Source organism: Suncus etruscus, chromosome 5, assembly GCF_024139225.1.
Source record: "Suncus etruscus isolate mSunEtr1 chromosome 5, mSunEtr1.pri.cur, whole genome shotgun sequence".
Lineage (NCBI taxonomy): Eukaryota > Metazoa > Chordata > Mammalia > Eulipotyphla > Soricidae > Suncus > Suncus etruscus.
Window position 1 is genome coordinate 142,969,258 of NC_064852.1, and position 15,338 is coordinate 142,984,595.

Here is a 15,338-nt window from a genome sequence, read left to right on the forward strand (position 1 = left end):
ATTTAAACCATAGTATATTATTCCAAGAAGACAACTTTCTCATCTTAAAGGAAGAGTTTGTAGCACTTCATCATTTCCATTTTTGGATATAACAGGAGGGTATTATTATAGGTCAGTGGTCGGCAAGCCATGGCTCGAGAGCCACATGTGGCTCTTTACACTTTTTAATGCGGCTCTTCTGTGTGCTGGGAGGCCGCTCCAGGAGTCAGGACTCTGCTCCTAGCCTCTGTCAGTGCGCGCCCCCACACAGCTTTGATCAGAACCAAGGCCAATGTTCACATTAGTGTTTGTGACTTTGTCAGTCATTGTCAGGATGCAATTTTCTCTACATTGTAAGGCAAATTTTACAAAATTTAACGTTATCAATAAATAATATAGTTCTAAAGTTTTTGTTTTATTGTGTTATTTGTATCCTCCCAACCTATGTGGATACTTGCATGCAGAATATTCTCAATAAAAACTTATTGAAACTAAAAACAGCGTACCATCCTATGTATTTTCGGTTTTAAAAATGTGGCTCTCAGAATAAATTTCAATTGTGGTTTTGGCGAGATTTGGCTCAGTTGAAACAAAAGGTTGCCCACCACTGTTATACGTCAATAGTAGCATACTTGCTTAACATATGTGGTTAGAACCCTAACATTGAAAAAAACAAAGAAACTTGGAAAGAATTATCATTAATTCTAATTTAAGTGATTTGGTAGACTTCCTCAGTGTAACAATCTGATCTAGGACTTTTCTGTACTGATGGGTGATTCTTTCTCCTTTGACTCATTATTGATATGTTCAGATTTTTTTCTTCCTGATTCAGTTTTGGTAGGTATTTTGAAATCTTTCCACATCATCTAGGTTATGTAATATGTTGCCATACAATAGTTCACTTTATCTTTTATGACCAATTGTATTTAGAATCATTTTTATTATCGTGGAATTTTTAATTTATTCATTTAAGTTCTTTCTCTCTTTTACTTGGTTCATTTCCAAAAATGTTTTATTTAATATTTTCTCTTTTTTTTGGGGGGGGGGCCAAACCCTGTGACACTCAGGGGTTACTCCTAGCTATGCACTCAGAAATCGCTTCTGACTCAGGGCACCATATGGGATGCCATGGGATGTGGGGGAATTGAACCAAGGTCTGTTCTAGATTGGCCATGTGCAAGGCAAACACCCTACCACTGTACTATTGCTCCAGCCCTGATCTTTCCTATTTTTTTATTTTATTTATTTCTGATATTTTATTTTCCTAGTTTCTTGAGGTATGAAGTTTATTTATCTGAGCATTTTTTAGGCTTTTGCACAATAAGGTCTTTAAACTATTTTGTTGGATCCCATAAATTTTGGTGTGCTGCATTCCCATTTGTGTGTGTGTGTTTATTCTGATCATTTCTAAGTTCTTCATTTTGACTTATTTCACCAATTAGATGTTTATTTCTACATAGTTGTGAATTTTCAATTGTTCTTAGAATTCGTAATTGCTAGTTTTAGACAGAATAATCAAAAAATATTTGGTAGTTTAATCTCACAAGTGTTCTAAGAAAGAGAGAAAGATAAAAAGCAAAAAGAAAGAGAAGAAAGAAATAAAGAAAAAAGAAAGAAGATAGAAAGAAAGAAAAAGAAAGAAAGAAAGAAAGAAAAGAAAGAGAAAGAAGAAGAAAAAAAGAAGAAAGAAAGAAAGAAAGAAATAAAGAAAGAAAGAAAAGAAAGAAAGAAAAGAAAGAAAGAAAGAAAGAAAGAAAGAAAGAAAGAAAGAAAGAAAGAAAGAAAGAAAGAAAGAAAGAAAGAAAGAAAGAAAGAAAGAAAGAAAGAAGGAAGGAAGGAAGGAAGGAATAAAGGAAGGAAGGGAGGGAGGGAGGGAGGGAGGGAGGGAGGGAGGGAGGGAGGGAGGGAGAAGTAAGAAGAAAGAAAGAAGGGAAGGAAGGAAGGAAAAAAAGAAGGAAGAAAGATGGAATGAGAGAAGGAAGGAACTAGAGAGGGGAGGAAGAAAGGAAGGAAGGAAGAAGCAAGCAAGCAAGAAAGGGAGGGGAGAGAGGAAGAAAGGGAGGCGAAAAGGGAAGGAGGAAGGGTGAAAGGAAGGGAGGGAGAAATGAAGAAAAGAAGGATGGAAAGAGGGAGGGAAGGGGGGAAGAAGGGAGGAAGGAAGGGAGAAAAGAAGGAAAAAGACAGCTAGGAAGGAAGCAGGGAGGGAAGGAAGGAAGAAAAGAAAGAAGGAAGGGAGGTAGGAAGAAAGGGAGGGAGATAAGGGAGGAAGGGAAGGATAAAAGGAGGGAGGGAGGGAAGAAAGGGAGGGAGGGAGGGTGAGAGGGAGGGAGGGAGGGAGAAATGGTTGGAGGGAGTTAAGGACAGCAGGGAGAGAGGAAGTGAGGGAGGGAGGAAGTGAAGGAGGAAGGACAGAAGGAAGGGAGGGAGGGAGGAAAGAAGGGAGGGAGGGAGGGAGGAATGAAGGAAGGAAGGAAGGAAGGGAGTGAAGGAGAAGAGGAAGGAATGGTAGGAAGGTAGGAAGAGAGGAAGGGAGGAAGTGAGGAAATGAAGAAGGTTGAAGGAAGGAAGAAAGGAAGGAAGGAAGGAAGGAAGGAAGGAAGGAAGGAAGGAGGAAGGAAGGAAGGAAGGAAGGGAAGGAAGGAGGGAGGGAGGGAGGTGGGAAGGAAGGGAGGAGGGAAGGAAGGATGGTAGGAAGGAACAAATGGAAGGAAGGGAGGGAGGGTAGGAGGAAGGAAGGAAGGAAGAAAATAAAGGGAGGAAGGAGGAAGGGAGAGTGGGAAGGAGTGAGGAAGGAAGGAAGGAAGGAAGGTAAGAAGAATGGATGGAAGAAAAGAAAAATGGGAGGGAGGAATGAAAGGAGGAAGTGAGGGAGGAAAAAAGGAAGGATGAAAGAAGGAAGGGAAGAAGGAGGAAAGGAGGGAGGGAGGGAGGAAAAAAGAGAGGGAGGGAGGAATGGTTGGAGGGAGGTAAAAATGGCAGGGAGAGGGGAAGGGAGGGAGGGAGAAAGGGAAGGAGGAAAGAAGGGATAAGGAAGGGAGGAGGCAATTGAGGAAGGAAGGAAGGAGGGAAGGAAAGAAGGAGAAAAAGAATAAGTGAGGGAGGAAGAAAGAACAAAAGGGAGGGAGGGAGGGACAGAGGGGGAAGGAAGGAGGGAAGGAAGGAAGAAGCAAGGAGGGAAGAGAGGGAGGGAGGAACTGAGAGTCCTTTCCTTTGAACAGATATTGGGATTAAACACATTATTATGCATCAGGTTTTGCTTAATACCATGGATGTACTGATCTCATTTTTCTTCATTTAAATCACATTGCCTCAAAATTCTTGCCCCAATAGTTCTGCTTCCTTATGTACACACAACATTTCTCAAAGCACTATCTACATTCTCAACTTTCTTATTTTATTGCTGTTTAATTTAATGTCATTTGAGGCACCGTGATTTATAATACTGTTAATAGCAAAATTTTTACCGTTTTTACACCATACCCTCCCACGGTGTCCACTTCCCTCCAGCATAAACTTAATGTCATCACCCACCCACTCACAACACCACCACCACCACCTGTGCCTCCACCATCACCACTGCCCCATCCTCCTGGCACACACAGCAAGCTCAGGATGATAAGGAAATAACTGAAGGCCAGAGGTAGCCAGCGAACCGGCCCACAACTTTTAGAAAGAAATCTCATACAAAGACTCATGGAGAAGCGTAGCCAGAGACAGGCCAAAGGAGTGTTTGTGAGCTCTGTGTTAAGTTGTTTTCTGGCTTTTCATATTGGGGGCATCATTTTAGCAAGCTCTAATCCTCATTCTAAAGTGAAGACTTGCAAAATGATGTAGTCAGATTAGGCAAAGCTTACTGTTTTCTCTATATCCAAAGCAAACATTAAAAAAAAATCCCTTAGTTGGGGCCGAAGAGATAGCACGGAGGTAGAGTGTTTGCCTTGCATGCAGAAGGACAGTGGTTCGAATCCCGGCATCCCATATAGTCCCCTGAGCCTCCCAGGAGTGATTTCTGAGTGCTGCCGGGTGTGACCCCCCAAAAAAAAATAAAATCCTTTAGTGTTCCGATACTTATTCTCATTCCTTTAATTCTGACTTAAAAAGTTTGTCCCATCAGAATGTTGCTTCCCTGGGCTGGAGTGATGGCACAGCGGTAGGGCATTTGCCTTGCATGCTGCTGATCTAGGACGACCGCGGTTCAAACCCCCGGCATCCCATATGATCCCCCAAGCCAGAAGTGATTTCTGAGCACATAGCCAGGAGTAACCCGAGTGTCATCGGGTGCCCCCCCAAAAAAAGAATGTTGCTTCCCTGCCCTGGCATTATCACCTGTTACACAATTAACTAATCCGTTTACTTATACTTAGATTTACACATTTACTAATTTACTAAATTTAAATTTAAATTTTTAAATTTACACATTTACTAATCCATTTACTTTTACTTAGATCTGTTGTAAGGTAATTTCTTTGTTAATCTTGTGTGTTTTGAGCCAAAAACTTCCTTTAGCCAAATATGTACAATTCTTATGAAAATATGCATATTCATTTTATTGGAAAAGATCTGTATCTAATGATGTAGGTACAGCAGCATGGTGTGGCTGAACTATAAAAATGAATCCCAAAGAAAACAATATGACCTGCAGTTTTACGTTTTACCACATGAGGTCAGTCTTGGTTCAAACCTGAACCTCTTTTTTTCTCCTAATGTGCTAAGTGGATAACTAGATAAATGAATTTGAGTATGGAATAGTAAAAACTTTACTACTGAACCTTTTCTTTCTCTTCCATCTCATTTGTTTTTCCTGGAAAAAAAATGCATTATGATAAATTGTGTCAACTATGTGATATTTTCTTTAAATAAATTAAAAACAAAAACAACTTTGCTCAAACATAAGAACCATGCAATCTTCAATTGTTTCAACCTGAAGCTGATCTTATTCGATTTCCATAAATAGAAATCATCAAAGAAACAAAAATAACATTTAAAAGAAGTTACCCTTGTAACACAGTGGAAATCATCTAAATGTCTAACATTGAAATATAAATGAATTTAAAAAAGGTCAAGTGAGAAGCTGTGATATAAAAACTATCTTTTTAATGCATATTTAGAAGATTGGGTTGAAACGTTTTAAAATGTTTATATTAATTAAAAAGGAAAGAACAAAAAGGTTCATTTATTCTGAAAAGTATGTAGAAATACTACATGCATAGTCAACAGGACCAAAATATGCACATAATTTTGAGTTGTTTTCTAGGTAATTAAAATAATATTCAACTTATTTTCAATATTATTGCTATAATATCTTTTATATCATACATTTTAATGCCTGCAATAACCAGCAATGCTTTTTCTGCTTGTTTAGTCCTTCTTCAAGATATTCTCACCTGAACTCACATATACAGTGCTAAATTCCATTCCATTTCCATTCATATAAATTAACCAGACACACAGTTTGATAACAAAAAGTGCTACGTGATATGCTCAACTTCCCAGGACTCAAGTAACTATTAACAACCCTGTTTGGAAAACAAAATTCACATGTTGGTTACTCAAAGATGCATCTGAAATAACTTTTTAAAATGATAACTTGGGCTGGCAGTCACCTTGTCTTTGAAATGAGTTCAGACAAATGGGCACATTGTGTTCCCCAACTTTAAATTTAGGATATAGGTGCAATCCAGTATGAGAGCAGTCACTGTGAAGAATGAAGATGAAAGACATATACAAAGGATAGGGTAGGAAGCCAAAAGAAACTCAGGACTCTGATGTTGTTTTGGAATGACCAGGACTTCCTGACATGACAATCTCAGAATTTATTCACATGATCAAATGATCAAATTGAACCCATTGAAGTAAGTCAAGTGTTCAACAGGAAACAAAATGGGATCCTAAATGTTAACATAGTCCTGTGTTTTAACAGAATCAAAACAAAGGTTAGTTACTATGAAGGAGACTATAAAGATCTGTTGTGATCAGTACCATGACAAGTCCTAAAAAGGCCTTGAAATGTGGCAATTTTCATGTGGGAAGGATGGAAGGACTGGAGGGCACTGCTCAAATGTATATTAGACAAAGTACAGTGACCCAAAACCTTTTTCATGTCACAGGATGCATTGATGTTATGAAATTCAAAAGCTGAGTTTTAAGATGGAGAGGAGAAGATCTTAGTCAACTCTGACTTGGCACCAATTTTTCTAGTTGTGATGCAATGGAAAGAAAGTACCAGTTTTTTTTTTTAATCCACCACCAAATTTTAGTTGCAAAAACATTAATCTATGCATGGACAAAATTCGTAACTGCATTGTTTTAATTTTAAAAACAAGATTCAAGTTTTGGAAAGATAGGGCGGAAGATAAAGTGCTTTCCTTACATGCAGCTGACCCTCATTTGATCCCATGCAATATTTATTATTCCTGGAATATCACCAGGAGTTGTTAAAATATAAGTTTAGAACTAAGTTTGGTTTAGGATTAACTGATTATTTTTGCTACAGATATAACCACAGCCATGACAGGCTTCAGATATGTGGCAGAAGGGACTAGACAAGAACAGCCATTTCCAGGAATTTCAACGGCATGTACCAGGACAGTTAGATAAACTAGCAAGACCTGTAGATGATAAAAAAAAAAAAACTTTATGTAAATGCATGCCAAGGTCTCACACAGGCATAAGTGAGTGCCTGAGCCCCTCCTCTGCTACTTTAGCCAACTACTTTAAACCTGGATGATGCAACATGTACTAAGGACCTATTGTTTTACTCCTAGCTTGAAGCCCAATAAAAGAGCTTTCAAGTCCCATCTGGTGCCACCACTCACAAGAGATGCGGTCCCAGCATGCTGGTAATAAACTCCCCTGCTTTTGCATAACTGACACCTCTCCTAGCAGTCTTTGTGGGTCAGATCTCAAATCTAGAGCTAACAAAGTGACCCCTGGGAATCTCCAGGTATAATTGCCAAACCAAAACAAACAATAAAAAAAATTAAAAATAAGGGAGTAATAAGTAAATCATCAGTATCCGTATATATTGTGTAATGTTTGTAGATTCTAAATATGAACACCTTGAAGACACAATTTTAAGGAACTAATTTTAATTTTAAGGAGCATTTAACCAAATATGACTGCATTTATTAAGAATTAAAATATTCAAATTTATATGCTAAAAAGCCTCAAACAAAATACTGGAAGATTGCATCCCAAGTTATTTCCTTTACAACAGTTACCTCTCTAGGAGAAATGAGTTGTCTGATTCCTACTGTTTCATTGAGCATAATGGTGACTTACATGTTGAAAGTATCTCTCGAAAATACTTCAGTATCCTTTCAGTAAACTCATGAAAATTATATTATCCTAAATATAAATCCATTGTTCTGATCATCATATTTCTAGGAAATTATGTTCTAAACCAAGTTTTTTGTAATCATTAAGTGTTTCCATGTTTCATAGATATATCATATTTACATAAAATTTAATTATAACATAATGTTTTTGACAAACAGGCTGAAAAGGAAACAGCATATTTATTTTAAATTAGAATAATGTAAAAATGTTAATTATATTTAAATAAAATCCATAGTTCCATTATATTATTGTCCTTAGTTCTCTGGTAGAAATTCTAGCCTAAAAACTGAACTTTTTCACTCTTCCAATCTCAGTAAAGAAAAAGACTTCAAAAGAAGTGAGTATTGTTTGTTGTCTGTGTGTGTGCAAGTGTGTTCAAACGTACTAATAGCAGAGGAAGATTTAGAAATAAACCTAAATATAAGACCACTTGAGAAAATAAATAAAAACAAAGTTTCTGCTGTACTCATGTGTGACCTCATCCCCCCATTCTTCCCAGGTAACTTGATCTTACCTGCAAGATCCTGCCCATTCCTGGGAGGAGTCTTGGAAAGGTTAGATAAGGCTTGGACCAGAGAGGAAAAGACCTTTTGGTCTTTTGCCAGGATGGAGGTTGTAGGTGACATGGATGAAAGAAGTAAGATGCAGGGCTAGCTAAGAATGGCATGCGTAAATGGTTAGCAGCCACATCTGTTGGCCAGGGCAATAAAGATTTCATCTTTCCGGAAGCCTGCCTGTGAGTGAGTTCAATACCCATCGCTTTCCTGGACCCAGACCCACCGGTTAATGGGGGATGGAGCCACATGGCTGGGTCCTAAGGACAAAGGCCTCCATCCACCATCCAAGCACATCCTAATGGCTTTAACTCTACACTCATGTAGAGAGGAAGGAGAGGAACATCAAGAATCAAAGCTGGAAAAAATGAATTAAGTATACAGGGGCTAGGATATGACTTGAGAAGTAGAACATAAGAATGAGTCCAAATACCCTACTTCCACCCAAGCATTCTTGGAAGTGGTCCCTGTTAGGAAAAAAAAGTGGGGGGTGGATACAGTCAATAATTAAAGGATTCACCAGTCTAAAATGGAATTTATACTGGTTTTGTAACTTTATTTCTTCTTCTATGATTAAATATACAACGCACACATTGAATGCACATATTCTTATTATTGGAAACTCCAACTGAAAGGAAGCTTTCCTCTCATGGTCTACAGTTCCCACCCGATAAAGGTCAAAAGTGATTCTGATTTTTTTTCTCTCCTCGTGGAGACTATGATGCTTAAATCATGAGCATTTATCCCAGTTCTCAATTAAGCTTTCTGAAACACCTGGTTGCAAGATGCTTCATTATACAAGATGTGAAAGCAAGTCCCATTTACACTGGCTCCTTCCACTTCCCACTTCTGACCTCCTTGAATCATTCTTTTAGTAATTTTCCTGTGTATGTTTTGTAGTATACTTTAAAATTTTTCTTGATGCAACTTTAGGCATTTTCTGAGATTAAGTTCTATAGATGATAAATTAGACACACAAGAGTGTCTAAAGACCATCTGTCTTCAACATTCTTTGTTAGAAATAAATGTGTTTCTTGCCTTTATAAAATTAGGTTATATATATTTAGTTAAGAACATTCAAATTTTCCAGCATCACAGCTTCAACACTGCTACAATAAAAGAAGAGCATCATTCATAATAATAATAAAGGAAAGGAAAGGCTAGAGAGATAGCAAAGCTGTAGGGCATTTGCCTTGCACGCGGCTGACCCAGGACAGACCTCAGTTCAATCCCTGACAACCCATATGGTCCCCCAAGCCAGGAGCGATTTCTGAGCACATAGTGAGGAGTTACCCCTGAGTGTCATCAGGTGTGGCCCAAAACCAAAACAAGAAAAAAATCAAAGCCAGAAAATTCCTTCATAAATTTTTCTCACATCTGTCTTCTGCACCACCTTCCTTTACCTTCCTTTAATAAGTCTTAGATAAACACAACCATGGTCTTATTATTTTATGCTTTTGGTTTGCTTGTGTGTGTGTGTGTGCTCTCATATATTTTCTAAGTATCTTTTTCTTTTTGTTTTGTATTCTGGGAGATTCCTTAAATAATTGCTCCAGTCCCTCAATTATCATTGTTTCAGTTTTATATACTCTTTGCTTCTCCCCCACTCCTTCTGTTATACTCTATCCTTGTTATATAAACATGATATTTCTTAAAATCAAAATAAATTAAAATATCTGCCTCCAACTATGACCTAGAGATCATTTTTCTGATTTTCCCCCTGGGTTTTCCTCTTTGCCACTGCAGGATCTTTTCAACCAGCAGATTGATTGGGGGTAACTTCCTAGAATAATAACAGTTGACCAAAGTATGAATCCAGTTGATAAAAGAGCAGATGGAAACTCTATGAAAATGAGGTAGGTGTGCAGGCTCAGTAGGAGTATACAGGTGGGGAGCAGGAAAACAAACTAGTTCCCACTCCCCAAATACTAAGTAAGACAAGGATGATACTAATGGGGAGTAATCACTCCATCTTCAAAGGCCTTATTCTTCCTAGCAAAAGCATTCTCTGTCTTTTGTGGTTACCAAGTTTACTTCAGCTCAGGGGCAAATCACAACACTGTACACATGCTGTAATGACAGAAAAGGCAAGATAAATCAACGGAGAGCTATTGGTTATTGCTTATTTGTGTCTAGATCAGTCCTCTGATTTTTGCCCTGCCTCTTATTACTCAATCTGAAAGATTTGTTAAAAAAAATATTGGTTCATTTTCTACTCCATTTTATTATACATAGACACAGAGTCTTGAATTCCTTCTCTGCTTTTATTAGCAATATGAGAAATAGTCTCCCAGAAACTAGTTACGGTATAAGTTTGGGTGTGGTGATATCTGTATTCCAGTTCTCTGTATTACTGAGATAGTCTGACTCTTGGTACTTTGAGAGGAAGGAGAAATAAAATCATGAATTCAATTTATCTCTAAAATATTAGCCACACTTAAACTTAACCTTGGGGAAGTAATGCCATTAATTTTATTAGTAAAAGTAAGTAAGGGATGGAGAGATAGTTACAGCAGTAGAGTCCAACCCCCAAAAAGATAAATAATAAAAATAAAATAAATAAAAGTAAGTAGATTTATGGCTCTTAGCTCATATAAAGAAAAAAGTTCAGGGCACAAGTTATGAAAAGACAAAACCATTACTTTCATTGGTTGGTCATGAATTTTCTCCATGAATTCCCTAAATTATGCTGATAACTACAAAGGGCCAGGAATGGTGTTTAGAATTTTCATACATATAATAGAAGATATCTTATGTTCTCTAAGATCTGTTTTTTATTCACTCCAGCCACTTAAACATATAGTGACTTTAGGAGCATGGAATAAAATTGGGTATAGGATAGGTAAATTTGCAGAGGCTTTTTGGTTCAGTGGTGAGTAGAAACATCTTTTTTTTAAGATTAAATTTTTTTATATTTTAACTTTTTAATAATTTTAATTGAGACCCATGTGAATTACAAGTCTTTCACAGTTTATTTAAGGTACATATTGACAGTGAATTAGGCAATTCCCACCACCAGTGTTGTCCACCTTCTGCCCCGTTCCCAGCATGCATCCCATACTTTTCACCTTTGTCCCTGGACTGCTAGTACATGGGTCCCTTTTATATATAACTTGTTGTAGATCTTGATTCTGTTGTCGTTGACTTTAGATTTGGTATTTAGTCGTGATCATTATTTATTTTCACTCAATGTTCATGTGTTTGTTTGCTTCTGGTACCATCCACTTTCTTTTATTTCCCCCTTAGTTTGTGATGCAGAACAAGATGATTCAATTACTGTGGTTCTGTTGGGGGAAAAAAGCTAGAAGGAATCTATCTAGAAGCTATCAATATCAATTTAAAAAAAGGGGGGTAAAAGAGGGAAAAAATGAAGAATCAATTACAAAAGACACAACAGCCACAATAAACAACTACTAAACAACAACCTAAAAAAGAAATAAAAAGGAAGGATGGTTGGTGTGGCAAGGTTTTGTGGCTTTTTTTTTTTTTTTTTTTTTGCATAGACACAGTAAGTATTGGAGAAATTCGAAAGGGAATTCTCTTGGCCTAAGAAATACAAGGTTTCTTCATCTTTGAAGCATACTGTCATGGGAACAACTACAGGCTTCAAATATGCTCATTATCGAACCCCAGAAACTTTTTGTGGTGCCAGGAAATGTTCTGCTCAGTTGTAGCTGATAAAGTCAGTCCTCTGTAATTAGAAATCTGGTATTTGCACAGGTCATAGGACGCAGTCTAAGATAGAGACTTTATGGTTCTAGAAATTCTGCTCCATCACAGTTGTTGTAATCAGTTTTCTATAATCAGTAATCTTGGTTATTGCACAGATCCTAGGGCAAAGCCTAGAATATTGTCTTTTCTTACAGTTCCAGAAATTCTGCTCAGTCATAGTTTATAAAGTCAGACCTCTGTAATTAGAGATATTGAGTTTTATTCAAATCCTAGGCTGAAGTCTAGGCTAGGGTCTTTCTATTGGACCCAGGAAAAGTTCTGCCCAGTTGTGGTTGTCAAAGTTAGTCTTCTGTAATTAGTGATCTTGGTTTTTGCACATATCAAGGACTTAGTGTCTTCTGATTTCATCTTATCATTAGGTGATGAGGTAGGGCAACCTCTTAGATCTAGTTGTTGCTGTTTCCTCGTAGTCAGGATGTTGTATCAACCTGGTGCAATTTGATGCCAAGGTGTTATTAGGTACTCCCCAGAGGGTGTTTGATTCCTAGTGCCGTTGCAGGGAACTGTTGATTCTACCATTGGAATCTGGAGTTCGGGGTTGGAGAGTCACTGTCCAATCACATGGAGTATAAGTGGAGTCCCCATGACAAATGTTCAGAGAGGGAGGCACCCCTGTATTATAAAATTTATGGGTTCTTATCTCTAGTAGTTAAGAACTTATTTCCATACATAATTCCCCCCCCCTTTTTTTAGTATACCTATGCAAAAGGAAACAGTGTCATATTATGTTGCTGGTGCATGTGCAGGTAAGAATGACAGGCTATACAATCTTTGTGCCCTGGTTTTGACCTGAGCATTTATCCCAAGCAAGACTTTTTCTTCTAGAATTTTATACCAAGCAGAACTCAAACAAGTGAAATTAAAATATATGCATATAAATAAAAAATTTTAAAAAATAGAGGCCAGCGAGATAGCATGGAAGTAAGGTGTTTGCCTTCCATGCAAAAGGACGGTGGTTCGAATCTCGGCATCCCATATGGTCCCCCGTGCCTGCAACAGGCAATTCCTGGGTGTAGAGCCAGGCGTAACTTCTGAGCACTGCCGGGTGTGACCCAAAAATCAAAAAGTAAATAAAATAATAAATAAAAATAAAAAATAGAGAGAGAAATTAAAAAATGAGAAAATAAGAATCTTAAAATATTTAAGAAAAAGAAGGAAAAAAGGGGGATGGAGCAGGCTACTCTTACATTTGGAAATAAACACACTAAGAGTCATAACTATTGATATATTAAACATACAAAGAAAATATAGATATTTGCATTAACTCTTTTGAAATGTTCTTGGGGGTGGGTAAGATTCAGAGTCTATTTCCATCCCACACTGTGGTCTTGTTGGGTTTGAGAAATGATTTGCAGCAATAAGGGATCTGGTAGTGTCCTTGAGCTGGGGCTTCTTCTGGGATGGAATTTGGTACCATGCAATAGTCCACGTTTGGTGGGGGCGAGGGGTGAGAAGCCACAAAGAATGAGTCTACAGGAGTGATGGTTGCATCTTCTTGCCAGGACCTGAGATGTGGGACTGAGAGGGTGTCCTTTCACTCTGGGAGCTAGGTCGTGGCTTTTTGGGGCTTACAGTCAGTCTCAATACCTAATGAGTTGATAACTGAGGGTAAAGAGGATTAAGTAGGAAGGGAAAATGGATAAGGATTGGGGGACAAAAGGAAATATGGAGTTCTGAAGGGGGAGGGTGAATAATAGATAAGAGAGGCTATATATGGTTTTATAGGCATGAATTATTTACAGTGTAGGTTGGGTAGACAAAAGGAGTCCACTATTCAAACTCATGCCCACTTATAGACAAACATTAGATAGCTTTTCATAAATTGTTTTTGGAGGTCTGACCTTCATAAGGATGGGTCTGGGCACTTAAGAAATAATTGCATTAAGAAAAGATGGATAAATAGCTAAAATATAGATTGAAAGGGAAATAAGAGACAAAAGAGAAAAAATGAAGAAAAAAATAAAAGAGGGAGAAAAATTAAGAAAAATTAAGAAAAAGAAGAAATTGGGCTTGTGCCTTAGAGTGAGAAGATTTTTCAATTTCTAGGCACCTCATCATGGACAGGAGTGAATTTGGCTAAATGCAGCTTTCAGGGTTAGGTTTTGACTGAAGCATTTTAGGATAAGTATAATTTTCATGTCTAGTTTACTAAGCAATATGATAGTGAACACTATAAGAGGTGTCTACCCTATGTAGTGTCATCCACCATGTCTAATACATTAAGGGTCCTTTCCTAAAAAAGAAACTGACAGCATGGATTTTATATCACAGTAACGTAGTTTGAAATGGAGAAAGAAGAGAATGGAAGAAGATGATAAAAGAAAAACAAGAAGAAAAGAGAAAAAAGAGAAAGGGATAATAGTAATTTTGCAAAACATACTCAATGAGTAGGACATGTATCTTAAGTCTGTGGTGAAGTTATCTGTTTCAGTGGTCTCATTGGTCATATGCTTTAGGTCCTAATAGAAGATTTAATCAAAAGGAAATGGGTAAGGTTGAGGGCCAAATTGCAAAATTAGGGTTTTCACCCTATATCACCACAACCTCTGAGGACAAAGAAGCTGAAGAGTTATTTTATACCTAGTAAATCTATGGCATTAGCATATATTGATAGTATTCACTGCAGCGGGGGATCCCTGGTTTCCAATCATATTCTGCACCTAGATCTGTGGATAAATTCATTAGAACGTTACTATAGGCCATTGTAGTGGGAGGTTTATTGAACAGTTGTTCATTCTAAACAGTTGTAGAAACATCTTTTTTATTATTTATTATTTAGGCACTGTAATTTGCAAAAAAAAAAAAAAAAAAAAACCTCTTATAACAGAGTTTCAGGATATAGTGTCCAACACCAGTCTGTCAAGTTCCCACCACCAATGTCTCTGGATTTCTTCCCACCCACTTGCCATTGTGATTGACTCTTTAATAGACACAAATTTAAATTTTATTATTGGTTTATTTCCCTTTTTCTTTTCCTCCCTCCTGTTTTCCCCCTATCCTCTTCCGTGGTAGATATTTTTCTTCACTCCCTCCTTTCTTTTTTTTCTTTTAGCCACTGGTTTGCAATATTGTTACTGAAGGAGCATCATGCATACCATTTTATCTCCTTTCAGCACAGTTGTCCAGTATAATCATTTCTAAATACCGTAGTCATAGTGATTTCTTCTCTGCCCTAACTGCACTCCCCCAACTATTTGTGACAAGCCTTCTACTATGGAATAGTCCTCCTGGACCTCATCTCTATTGTCTTTGGATATTATTACCATACTATACTATCTTTATTTTTATATGCCGCAAATGAGTGCAATCAATTCTATATTCATCCATTTTCTTCTGACTCATTTTGCTCAGCATAATACACTCCATATCCATTCATGGTAGAAGCAAATTTTATGACTTCATTTTTCCTAACAGCTGGATAGTAGTATTCCATTGTGTATCTGTCCCACAGTTTCTTTAGTCATTCATTGTTACCCCTCCCTAAGCCTGGGTAGTGAGACCCTCCCATTGCTGGGAGGGGTCTGTAGTTGGTAATTAAGAGTGGTCTGAGGAGGAGGGGTGAGAAGAAGACACAGCAAGATAGAGGCAGAGACAGTAGGGGGAGATCAGAGACAGTTGTAGTCAGGCAGGAGCAGGAAAGAGGCTGCTTAGCTTAGAGGCCATGTTAGGAACATGCACATGGCAGTTAGGGCCTTGTAATAAAGCTGATTTCTCCTGAAACTTCATCTGACTGCC